The sequence below is a fragment of the Dasypus novemcinctus genome, unplaced genomic scaffold (assembly GCF_030445035.2).
Source record: "Dasypus novemcinctus isolate mDasNov1 unplaced genomic scaffold, mDasNov1.1.hap2 scaffold_203, whole genome shotgun sequence".
Lineage (NCBI taxonomy): Eukaryota > Metazoa > Chordata > Mammalia > Cingulata > Dasypodidae > Dasypus > Dasypus novemcinctus.
Genome location: NW_026688177.1, coordinates 286,442 through 299,418, shown reverse-complemented (window position 1 = coordinate 299,418; position 12,977 = coordinate 286,442). Strand labels below are relative to the sequence as shown.

The 12,977-nt window shown below is 47.7% G+C and overlaps 1 long non-coding RNA gene across 1 annotated transcript; it reads right to left on the bottom strand.

The window, feature by feature from the left end:
• Window positions 1–3,066: 3,066 nt before the first annotated feature.
• On the bottom strand, window positions 3,067–4,499 carry LOC131277628 (uncharacterized). Its single transcript, XR_009184767.1, has 2 exons — window positions 4,299–4,499; window positions 3,067–3,758 (listed from the first exon to the last, which is right to left on the bottom strand). It is a non-coding gene; the product is annotated as an uncharacterized lncRNA (long non-coding RNA).
• Between the last annotated feature and the right edge of the window lie 8,478 nt (window positions 4,500–12,977).

The following is a 12,977-nucleotide window of genomic DNA, read 5'->3' as shown; positions in this document are numbered from 1 at the left end:
GAGAAATGCTCATTCGTTCATATGGTCCCAAAAAGGTGGGCAAGAGGATAAAGGGCAGGCTCATTGCTCAGAGTCGTCGGGGTGCTCTGGAGCCCCTCTCATCCCAGAAAAGAAATGCAGAGAAAGAGAGGTCATTGACAAGGGAGAGGGAAGACTCTGGGCCTGTCCTCTCCGGGAGACAGGCATCTGCAGGCCTGGCCAGGAGCCCAGGCCGAAGCCCGCAGGCCACCGGTGGGAAAGGCCGGGGTTCCCCTGACATAAGGTGGAGGTGACGGCGATGGGAGACAGCATGTCTGTGACCATGGCCGTGGGAGAGACCTGCAGGGCAATGCCGGCTGGCCCTAGGTAGGCCCCCGCTGGAGGAGGCCTCGGGGACTTTGGTTGGTGTGGAAACCCCCTCTTCAGACGGGTCTGGCAGCCTGGCCCAACCCAGACCCTTGGCCTGGGCCAGGTGAGCTATGGCATGGAGAGGGGGCTATCCCAGCAGCCCCAGATCTGGCCCAGGGGTCCCTTCCCCCACAGCCCCTTCTGCAAGGGGCCCTGCGCCTCCCCCTGCCTTAGAACTCAGCCCTCTGGCCTCCAGCAAGCGTGAGGAAGGAACTATTCCTATCCAACAGTGGCCCCTAGCGGTGGAAGTTTTGGCTCTGACTTTGGGCAATGGAGCCGCTCTCTTGTTCCTGGAGCTTCTTCTGTCTCTTGGCTTTTCACCAGACAGACAGGAGGAAACAACTGTCCAGGACAGCATAGCAGAGCTTCTCTCCTAGCCCAGTCCCCACCCAGCAGGCTCCAACCACATCGGCGACCCCTTCCGTCGCGTCCCCGTGGCCTCCTGGTGGCTTTCCGTGTAAACATTTTGGAACCCCGCTTCCCCCAGCGCTGGAGGTTTTCCTGGCAGTGGACGCGCTCCCCGAAGTGCATCGGGTGGGTTTCGGCAGGATGCCTATTGGCCGCATCTGTCCCGGCACTGCCACTGGGGACCACTCCCGAGTGCAGAAAACGCCTCCCCCCCCCCCAATCCATCACAACTGTCTTCCCACTCCCGGCCTTGGGCACCTCCCGCCAGTGGCCACCGTCTCCAGAGCAACCAGGAGGGGTGGGGTCGGGGCGAGTCTGCTGGGGGCGGGATGAGTGGCGCCTGCGCGCCAGGGCAGCGGTGGGCGTGGCTGGCCCAGCGTTCCAGGGTGCCTGCGCTTTGGTCCCGTTGTTGAGGGCATCAGAGAGCGGTCTCTGGCGGCCCGGGATGCCTAGCGCTTGCCCCTCCCCCTCCCCCACCACTACCGCGGGTGCCGTCTGGGCGCCCCGAAAGGAGTGGGTGAGGAGGGAGGCAGCGGATGGAGCGAGAGGGTGCTTAGATCCCACAGGGCTGTTGGATGCGGCTCTCCTGCTGGCAGGTGTTGGCACTTTTGCTTCCCTCCGCGGTGAGGACCATGTTCTCCTCCCTTGTCGGAGTCTTATTCGGTTACCCGAGGTATTGGGAATGAAAGACAAAGAAAGATTGGGTTCAGGGGATCTGAGAGCATTGATTTCTCGCTCATCAGACAACTTTATTGAGTCGAGGGGCTAGTATATATACTCCTAACCTACGTGACATTCAACACAAAATCAAGTTACCTATTACCCTTACCTCGTTCTATATTAACTAGTGATTGATGAAACCCAACAAACTTTACTGGAACTATTATTATAAAAATCAGTAACTATGCTCATAAATCTTGTTACCCAGGTGGTTCTGTTCTATAGGTATTTTTCTGCCTGCAGGTGTGCTGACCCAGCCAAGATTGTGCTCCGCACCAATAATCATAAGGGACAGCTTGACTCAGTGGTCAAAGAAGTAACTTGCTTCCATGGAAACAACATGCCTTTGTTTCCCACATTTCCCCCTTTTTGTTTTAGTCAGGGTGACTGTGCCTGTCTTAGGTTGCCCCCCAGGGGGTCTTACCCGTCATTGACTACCAGCCAAGCGCACTGACTTCGGGGTACTATTGTAGAGTTTTAGCAAGTACTATGTTGTTTGCTTGTCCCATTGTGTCCACACGGTGCAATCTCTGGCAAACACCTTTACCCAGGCAAGCGACAACCATGAGCAACAGGATTAATACACATATCCCTATTCCTAAGGCAGATAAGAAATGTTGAGATTTCCACCAATCAACAGGATTAAACTTATTTAAATGTGAAATCAAATCATTAAAGATGTCCTTATCACTATCTATGTATATCTGATTATGAGACATTTCTAAAATCTTTTTCTGCAATTCCTCAATTTCTAATGACATATTTCCTTTGTGTCCTAACAAATGATTTCTGATCTTATTCCATTGAAACATAGAAATGTTATAATCCAAAGGAGTAATACAAAAGTTACTTTCATTCCAATCACATTTCAATCCTCTTAACAAATTCAAATTATAAACTTGGTCTCCTAAGTGTAAAACAGCAGATTCCAAATCACTAACTCTGTTATTAAGTCTTTCATCAATGTGCTCCTGACTATGCCATAAGTCACTTGCATTCTTGTGCCAATCATGCACGTATTGCTGTGTCTGCACCATCTCATGCAATGCAACAGCAGCAGTGGCAGCAGCAGTGATGACACCAATGAGGCCAAGAATGCCAGCTGTGAGAAGTCCCAAAAATCTCTTAGATCATTTCAACAGTCCTTGAGCCAGGTGGAAAAGAAGATGACTTTCAGGTGATGACTGCCACATCCAATTCATTTTCACCGGGATCCACACTCCTCGTCTTCGGTGAGCCATGGTGATAATATCTCCATTCTGTGAAATATTCTCAGACAAGCAAGTATACAAAGCGCCATCCTTATAAAATAAAGCATTTTCAGTAATGGTAGCCTTCCCTACCACAAACACATGTGGATCTCTGACACATGATTGAAAATGATGAATTTGATCTAATTGTAAATATCGTCCATCCATACTTTTATTACCTTTCCATTCAGAAGTAGACGCCACTCCTAAGAAGACTTTCCATATTTGTTTTTGATCATGGACTCCAGTGCTATTGCACCATGGAAAAGGAACCCATTTCCCTATATTTTTCCAATCACTATTATTTTTGGTAAAGATTACTTTCTCATCCATATCAAGAGAATCATGAAAAGGATACTGCATATTACTAATTTGTTGTCCCAAGCTATTTATACCATACCAAATAAATCTGCCCTTATATTTGTTGGGATTCCCCATAGGGGCACTTTCCCAAACTATTCCATAGAAATCATTAAAAACAACAGATCCTCTTCCCATATGGCATTCATACCATCTTTGCATATCACCAGCATTCCTCTTAGGACAACTATAACTTGGATACTTATATTCTTGGTATTGATAGGATGGGAATAAAGTTACCAAAGATTTAGTATTATTATGGCTAAAATTGATCATAGTTCTATTTTTCACAGCCATACATGGTGGGCGATTGCCAATGCAAAGAGGTCGGAAATCAAATGGAAGAAGGAGATTATAAATCTTTTGTCCTTCTTCTCGTGGCTTAAGTGGTAACCTATCATCCACGGGTCCAGGAAATATAATAGTTTTATTCAAATAGACAGGAAAAGAAGGGTCTTTCCAGGTTAACACTCAAAGTATTGGGGGATTAGGGATATAAGCCCAATATGTGTAATTACCATTACCATTGCCGGTTTCACTCACTATCAGTAGGATCCATATGTGTAGAAGACACCACTTCTTCAGTCCTAGGTTTAATCCTTTTTGCCGGAAGCCAGATTTCTTCTCCATTTTCTGAAATGATAAGAGCATAGCCTCGCCCCTATACTTTAACCCTGCCTTTTTTCCATTCATTACTTAAAACATCTTTCCAAAATACTGGTTGATTCTCAGATTCTGCAATTTCTGTGGATTTTTGAGAATGTCCAAAATGACATTCAGCTGGTGTCATAGAATCATAAACGTTAAGAAAATTTAAGGTAAATAAAGCTTTAGCCAATTGATCTTTAGGTGATTTCATACCATCATCTCCCCCTTTTTGTTTTAAAAGCATAGTCTTGAGAGTATGATGGCATCGTTCAACAATAGCTTGACCTGTAGGATTATGGGGAATGCTGGTAACATGTTCAATAGCATATTTTTTACAAAAAGAAGCAAAAGATTTACTAATGTAAGAGGGTCCATTATCAGTTTTAATCTTTAGAGGGCATCCCATCACAGCAAAAGCAGACCATAGATGTGAGCGAACATGATGAAACCGTTCCCCACTTTGAGCAGTAGCCCAAATGAAATGAGAATAAGTGTCAATACAAACATGAACATATTGTAATTTACCAAAGGATGGAATGTGAGTAACATCCATCTGCCATAATTGATTGGGAGTCAGGCCTCTGGGATTAGTTCCAGCCTGAAAAGGCACTGCTGTCAGTGGTCCACAGGTCGGACAAGTACGAATAATTTCCTGCGCTTGTAGTCTAGTAAGCTTTTGATATTTATTTTGCAGGCCTTTAGCATTAATGTGAGTTAAAGCATGGTAATCATGAGCACTATGTAAACACCCCACTAATAAATCAGCTCGAGCATTACTTGCTGTTATAGGTCCAGGCAAAGATGTATGAGAACGTATGTGTGTAATATAAATAGGATGCTGTCTCAATCTAATGAGATGTTGTAAATCAGCAAAAAGTTGAGATAATTCATCAGTAATAAAGATATGAGCCATTTCAATATGCTTAACAGTAAGGCATACATATTCAGAATCAGAGACAATATTCAAAGTTTCCTTAAATATTGTTAACACCTTAATGATAGCAGCAAGTTCAGTACGCTGAGCAGACGTGAATGGAGTCTGCCAAACCTGTTCTTTTCCTTTGCTAACAAATGCTGCTTTCCCGTTACTACTGCCATCAGTAAACACTGTTCATGCATTTTCCAAAGGTAGAGATTTTATAATCTTAGGTAATATCCAAGTAGTTTTTCGTAAGAAAGTAAGTAATTTTGAAGTAGGAAAATGATTATCAATAACACCTTGAAAGTCACTGATAGCTACCTGCCATTGAGGGTTGGTTACATATAGATGATGAATTTCTTCCCATGATAATTCACAAATAATGCGATCAGGGTCAGACCCTTTAAGTTGCATTAAGCGCACATGTCCTTTTGCTAATATATTGATGATTTTTTGTAAATAAGTTTGTAATCTCTTTTGTTTATTATTAGGTAGGAAAATCCACTCCAAAACTCCCTCCTGCCACAGTAAAGCTGTGGGAGATTGCACAGTGGAAAATATAATTAAATCTACAATTTTTCCAGGGTCAATTTGTGTTAACTGTCCTTGTGAAATTCTTTCCTCTATTAAATTTAATTCTCATTCTGCTTCTACAGATAAAGAACGTGCACTAGTAAGGTCTGAATCCCCCTGCAGAGTTTGGAATAAATGAGTTAACATATAATTAGGAATTCCTAACATAGGTCTAATCCAATTAATGTCTCCTAAAAGTTTTTGAAAATCATTAAGAGTGTTTAATTTATCTCTACGAATTTGCACCTTTTGAGATGTAATACACCCTTCAGACAATTTCATGCCTAAGTAAGAGAATGGAGCTTCTTTCTGAAATTTTTCAGGGGCTATTTGTAACCCATATTCTGGTAAAAATTTTTCTGCCATAACAAATAATTGTTGTAATTTTTCATCAGAAGCATGAGCGAATAATATATCATCCATATAATGAATAATCATTGCTTCAGGAAATTGATCACATAACTTTTGAAGAGGTTGGTGCACAAATAATTGACACATGGTTGGACTATTCATCATACCCTGAGGTAAAACACACCATTGATATCTTTGCATAGGTGCCTGATTATTAAATGAAGGCACAGAGAAAGCAAACTTTGCTTTATCAGCAGGATGTAAAGGAATAGTGAAAAAACAATCTTTTAAATCAATTATAATAAGAGACCAATCTTTTGGAATCATAGATGGTTGTGGAACTCCCGGTTGTAGTGCTCCCATAGGACTCATAACTTTATTTATGGCTCTTAAATCCATCAGGAGTCTCCATTTTCCAGATTTCTTTTTAATAACAAATACTGGAGAGTTCCAAGGACTATTAGAAGGTTCTATATGCTTTTGCTCCAACTGTTCTTTAACTAAACTATGTAGGGCATTTAATTTTTCTACTGTTAGGGGCCATTGATCTATCCATACCGGTGCTTCAGTAAGCCAAGTAGTTGGTATGGGACTGCCCTTTCTTTCAATGGCTCCTAAGATAAATTTTCTTGTTCAGGACCCAATGAACTGGAAGAAAATCCAATTCCCCTCCTATCTCCTTTCCTTCTAGTATTATATTGCATATCCATATATAATGTTTTAGCCTGCTCCGATAAGGTAGGAATATGAATGAAAGCACCCCATTGGCTTAACAAATCACAGCCCCACAGATTAATTCCCACATCAGCCACATAAGGTTGTAAAGTAGATTTTTGTCCATCAGGGCCTAAAACATCAAAAATATTAGTGCTTTGATAAACATCAGTCATTGTACCAACTCCAGTAAAAACTGTCGGTACTTTCTGCAAAGTCCAGGATTGAGGCCAATAACGTTTAGCTATAATAGATGCATCTGCTCCTGTATCTATTAAGCCAAAAAACACTTTTCCATTAATTGTAATTGTAGTTTCAGGTCTATCATCATTTACAAAAGTTTGCCAATACATATTTTTTCCAGTTGATCCAAATCCCCCCTTCCTTTTAAAAGGAAGAGTAGCTGGTTTGTTATAGGGAAGCAGTAATAATTGAGCAATGCATTGTCCTTTTTGTATTTGAATAGAATTAACAGCTTGAACCATTATTTTTATTTCCTCTGTAAAATCATTATCTATAATTCCTACTTGCACCAACAATCCCTGCATAGTTAAACTACTTCTTCCAACTTCAATGCCTACTGTATTATAAGGTAAAGGCCCTTTTACTCCTGTAGAAATTGTTTGAATGCCTCCCTCAGAAGTTATCAATTTAGTCTCAGTAGATGGAAGATCAACAGCAGCACTACCTTGAGTAGCCGCTCTTAATTCTGAGACTGGAATGAATGATACTGACCGTTGCTGACAGGAAATTGGTCGGCCAGGCTCATAGTTTTTGTCTGAGGGCCCTGAGCTAGGCCCGCAAAGTGGTTTCCCGATTTTATAGGTGTGCCTTTCCAGTCTATTTTTGATCTACATTCATTAGCCCAATGATATCCTTTATGGCACACTGGACAAATTTTTGATGGAGTACGAGGTCTTCTACCTGCTTGATTGACATAGGACCGACAATTCTTTTGAAAATGTCCAATTTTTCCACACTTAAAACAATTCCCTTTCTTTTTCAGGTTATTTCCTCCTCTCATAGCTGAAGCTAACACTGCCATCTGGTGGGTTGTTGAACCAATGTCCTGACAAGCTTTTATATAATCAAGGACAGACCCACCTGCGGCCTTAATAGGCCGGATAGCTTTCTTACACTCATTGTTAGCTTGATCAAAAGCGAGCGTTAGCAGGATTAACTCTCTAGCTTCAGGAATTTCAATAGTCTTAGTAAGCATATCAGTCAATCTGGCAATAATTTCCACATAAGGTTCATTAACACCTTGAACCACTTTAACAAAAGACTGTGTAGGCTTTCCTGGAGCTGTAATCCTTCTCCATGCAGCCAAGCATGACTGCCTCACTTGATTAACAGCTTGATCATCATAACGAAGCTGCCTCTCAATACCTGTCCAAGCTACAGAGCCTAGCAATTGTTCAGCAGTAATATTAACAGGTGGATCTTGAGCCCTATTTCGTCGTTCTCTCATAGCAGCTTCATCTGTCCACCAAGTCTTAAATTGTAAGAACTCAGCAGCACTCAATACTGTTTTAGTCAGCATGTCCCAATCCCAAAGTATGAACCTGTAGGTATTTGCAAGTCCTTCCACCAATCCAATAGTATAATGACTCTGAGTGCCATATTGAGTACATGCCTGTTTGATGTCCTTCAATACTTTAAAAGAAAGAGGCTCATGATGAGCATAAATTCCCCCTTGTGGGTTTTGAGCATCAGGAGGAATTTGTTGAATAGTTACAGGAAAAGCTGCTACAGCTTGCATAGCCAGAGGCTCACCTTGACTAGATCCCGATAAAAGACATCTCATTAATGGAGTAACAGGCACAGGATTTGGCTTAAAGCTGCTACGAACATAAGGCATGTCCGTAGAGAAAAGTCCACTAGGTAATTTTCCCTGTTCCAGAGGTGCAGAAGGAACCTCATGAGTCAAATTAGGATATATGTTTACTTTAGAAATATTTAGCTCCGACATAGATTTAGTTAAGAATGGATTTGTGTCTCTAACTTCAAATAACTCCTCTTCTTCCTGTTTCTCCTCCGAATTCCTATCTTTACCTGTATCATTCATAGCAGTTTCCTCCCTTGAGAAAAGAACAATCTCTTCCTCTTCGTCAGACTGCGAAGCATCTAATGCAGCAGCAATATGCTGTCCTAAGGCCCAAACTGATACAGGTATATTCTCTCCTTTCTGATATGCTCTCCTCAATTCTTTCATTACTTGCCTCTGCTGCTTAACATTCATTAAATTCTTTCCTTGATGTTGAAACCAATAACAATGCTTTTGAAACAAAGCAAACAATTCTAACAAATCTGCAGTCTTAACTGTGACGCCTACACTGTGCAACAGTGTTTTCAAAACCTGTGAATATTCTTCCAAGCGTCCTAGTTGATTACCCATACCCTGATGCTAACGGAAAGCAAAACTTAATAATGTGAAGCAGCAATTTACCCGGGTTAATTAATTTCGACGCTCCTTACCTTAAAAAAGGCTTTTCAGGTTTCCGCGTTCCCGATACAGAGGTGGAAGGTCCTACGCTGCCGTGCCTTGATGAATCCTCTGCCTCGAGCGCCATGTCTGGGAACCACCTGTCGGAGTCTTGTTCGGTGACCCGAGGTATCGGGAATGAAAGACAAAGAAAGATTCGGTTCGGGGAAACTTAGAGCATTGATTTCTCAAGCTCATCAGACAACTTTATTGAGGAGAGGGGCTAGTATATATACCCCTAACCTACGTGACATTCAACACAAAATCAAGTTACCTGTTACCCTTACCTCGTTCAATATTAACTAGTGATTGATGAAACCCAACAAACTTTACTGGAACTATAATTATAAAAATAAGTAACTATGCTCATAAATCCTATTGCCCAGGTGGTTCTGTTCTATAGGTATTGTTCTGCCTGCAGGTGTGCTGACCCAGCCAAGATTGTGCTCCGCACCGATAATCATAAGGGACAGCTTGACTCAGTGGTCAAAGAAGTAACTTGCTTCGATGGAAACAACATGCCTTTGTTTCCCACATCCCTCTCAGCTGACCTGGGCTGTTCCAATGAACCTGAGCACAGGTGTTGCACCTGGGCTGAGGCTCAGGTCCCAGCTGGCACGGGGCATGTCCAGAGACAGGCAGAAGCCTGTCTCCTGAAAATGCACGCACCCAGTGCCAGGCTCAGCCACAGCCAAAGTGACAGAAGAAGAGGCATGTGTAGGGAGGCCCTCCTGCAACCGACTCCCCGCACCCCCGTGCAAGAGCACGGATTCCCAAGTAGGGCCCACTGGCAGGGCACTGAGGCCCGGAGCCACCTGCCATCAGCAGCGTAGTCCTGGGTGTCCCCGCAGCCCTCAGGAGCACCGGGGCCTGGGGCTTGATCGACTAGGCAGCTGCGCCTCGGTGAGAAGAGCTATCTGCTTTAGTTTGGAAATCTTGACAGAATCCCTGCGGCATTGCCCGCTATGGTAGCTTGGAATGGCAATCAATAGGAAAATCACCTGGTGGCGTGGCGTGCTCTGGCAGAGCGAAATGTGCTTAAGAGGATGGGTTCTCACAATTTTCCCCCAAAAACGGACGGTTACGACTCGAGGCAATGCCCAAAAAACCCATACGTCCGCTTTGGATGGTCACGATGGCCGCTTAGAATGTACCCGGTCCATGGAACACCTGGACCTGTAAGCCCACTTGACCGCAGTGCCTGCCTCAAGTGAGCAGAAATGATTTCCACGCAAGTGTCCTACCACCCAATAGGTAAGCAGTTTCGTTTTGCATCCCCCGGCCCCAGAGCCAAGAGAAATGCTCCTTCGATCGTAGGGTCCCAAAAAGGAGGGCGAGAGGAGAAAGCCCAGGCTCAATGCTCAGAGTCGTCGGGGTGCTCTGGGGCCCCTCTCATCCCAGAAAAGAAACGCAGAGAAAGAGAGGTCATTGACAAGGGAGGGGGAAGACTCTGGGTCTGCGCTCTTTGGGAGACAGGCGTCTGCAGGCCTGGCCGGGAGCACAGGCCAAAGCCCGCAGGCCACCGGTGGGAAAGGCCGGGGTTCCCCTGACAAAAGGTGGAGGTGACGGCGATGGGAGACAGCATGTCTGTGACCATCGCCGTGGGAGAGACCTGCAGGGCAAGGCCGGCCGGCCCTAGGTAGGCCCCCACTGGAGGAAGCCTCAGGGACTTTGGTTGGCAAGGAAACCCCCTCTTCGGAGGGGCCTGTCAGGCTGGCCTGGCCCAGACCCTCGACTGGGCCAGGTGAGCTATGGCAAGGAGAGGGGCCTCTCCCAGCAGCCCCAAATCTGGCCCAGGGGTCCCTTCCCCCACAGCCCCTTCTGCAAGGGGCCCTGCCCCTCCCCCTGCCTGAGAACTCAGCCCTCTGGCCTCCAGCAAGCCTGAGGAAGGAACTATTCCTATCCAACAGTGGCCCCTAGCGGTGGAAGTTTTGGCTCAGGCTTTGGGCAACGGAGCCGCTCTCTTGTTCCTGGAGCTTCTTTAGTCTATTGCCTTTTCACCAGACAGACAGGAGGGAACAACTGTCCAGGACACCAGAGCAGAGCTTCTCTCCGAGCCCAGTCCCCACGCAGCAGGCTCCACCCACGTCGGCGACCCCTTCCGTCAGGTCCCCGTGGCCTCCTGGTGGCATTCGGTGTAAACATTTTGGAACCCCGCTTCCCCCAGCGCTGGAGGTTTTCCTGGCAGTGGACACGCTCCCCGAAGGGCATTTGGCGGGTTTCGGCAGGATGCCTATTGGCCGCATCTATCCCGGCACTGCCACTGGGGACAACTCCCGAGTGCAGAAAACGCCCCGCCCCCCATCCATCACAACTGTCTTCCCACTCCCGGCCTTCGGCAGGTCCCGCCAGCGGCCACTGTCTCCAGAGCAACCTGGCGGGGCGGGGTCAGGTTGAGTGAGCCCGGGCCGGGGAGAGGGGCGCCTGCGCGCCAGGGCGGCGGTGGGCGTGGCCGGCCCAGCGGGCTGCGGCGCCTGCGGTTTGGTCCCGGCACGGCGGTCGTTGAACAGCGGTCTACGGCGGCTCAGGACGCCTAGCGCTTGCCCACCCCCACCCCGGGCGCCGGCCGGGCGCCCCGAGAGGAGGGGGAGCGGCGGAGGCAGAGGATGGAGCGAGAGGGGGCTTAGATCCCACAGGGCTATCAGGATGCGGCTCTCCCGCCGGCAGGTGTCGGCACTTTTGCTTCCCTCCGCGGTGAGGACCACCTTCTCCTGCCTCTCAGCTGACCTGGGCCGGTCCAACGAACCTGAGCGCAGGTGTTGCACCTGGGCTGAGGCTCAGGTCCCAGCTGGCACGGGACCTGTCCAGAGAAATGCAGAAGCCTGTCTCCTGAGCATGCACGCACCCAGTGCCAGGCTCAGCCGCAGCCAAAGTGACAGAAGAAGAGGCATGTGTAGGGAGGCCCCCCTGCAACCAACTCCCAGCCCCCCCGTGCAAGAGCACGGATTCCCAAGTAGGGCCCACTGGCAGGGCACTGAGGCCCGGAGCCACCTGCCATCAGCAGCGTAGTCCAGGGTGTCCGCGCAGCCCTCAGGAGCACCGGGGCCTGGGGCTTGATCGACTAGGCAGCTGCGCCTCGGCGAGAAGGGCTATCAGCTTTGGTTTGGAAATCTTGACAGAATCCCTGCGGCATTGCCCGCTATGGTAGCTTGGTACAGCAATCAATAGGAAAATCACCTGGTGGTGTGGCGTACTCTGGCAGAGCGAAATGTACTTAAGATGATGGGTTCTCACTTTTTTTTCCCCAAAAACGGACGGTTACGACTCGAGGCAATGCCCAAACAACCCATACGTCCGCTTTGGACGGTCACGAAGGCCGCTTAGAATGTACCCGATCCATGGAACACCTGGACCAGTAAGCCCACTTGACCGCAGTGCCTGCCTCAAGTGAGCAGAAATGATTTCCACGCAAGTGTCTCACCACCCAATATGTAAGCAATTTCGTTTTGCGTCCCTCGGCCCCAGAGCCAAGAGAAATGCTCCTTCGTTCGAAGGGTCCCAAAAAAGACGGCGAGAGGAGAAAGCCCAGGCTCATTGCTCAGAGTCGTCAGGGTGCTCTGGGGCCCCTCTCGTCCCAGAAAAGAGACGCAGAGAAAGAGAGGTCATTGACAAGGGAGAGGGAAGACTCTGGGTCTGCCCTCTCCGGGAGACAGGTGTCTGGAGGCCTGGCCGGGAGCACAGGCTGAAGCCCGCAGGCCACCGGTGGGAAAGGCCGGGGTTCCCCTGACGAAAGGTGGAGGTGACGGCGATGGGAGACAGCATGTCTGTGACCATCGCCGTGGGAGAAACCTGCAGGGCAAGGCCGGCCGGCCCTAGGTAAGCCCCCAATGGAGGAGGCCTCGGGGACTTTGGGTGGTGAGGAAACCCCTCTTTGGAGGGGCCTGGCGGGCTGGCCCAGCCCAGACCCTCGGCCTGGGCCGGGTGAGCTATGGCATGGAGAGGGGGCACTCCCAGCAGCCCCAGATCAGGCCCAGGGGTCCCTTCCCACACAGCCCATTCTGCAAGGGGCCCTGCCCCTCCCCCTGCCTGAGAACTCAGCCCTCTGGCCTCCAGCAAGCGTGAGGAAGGAACTATTCCTATCCAACAGTGGCCCCAAGCAGTGGAAGATTTGGCTCAGGCTTTGGACAACGGAGCCCCTCTCTTGTTCCTGGAGCTTCTTTAG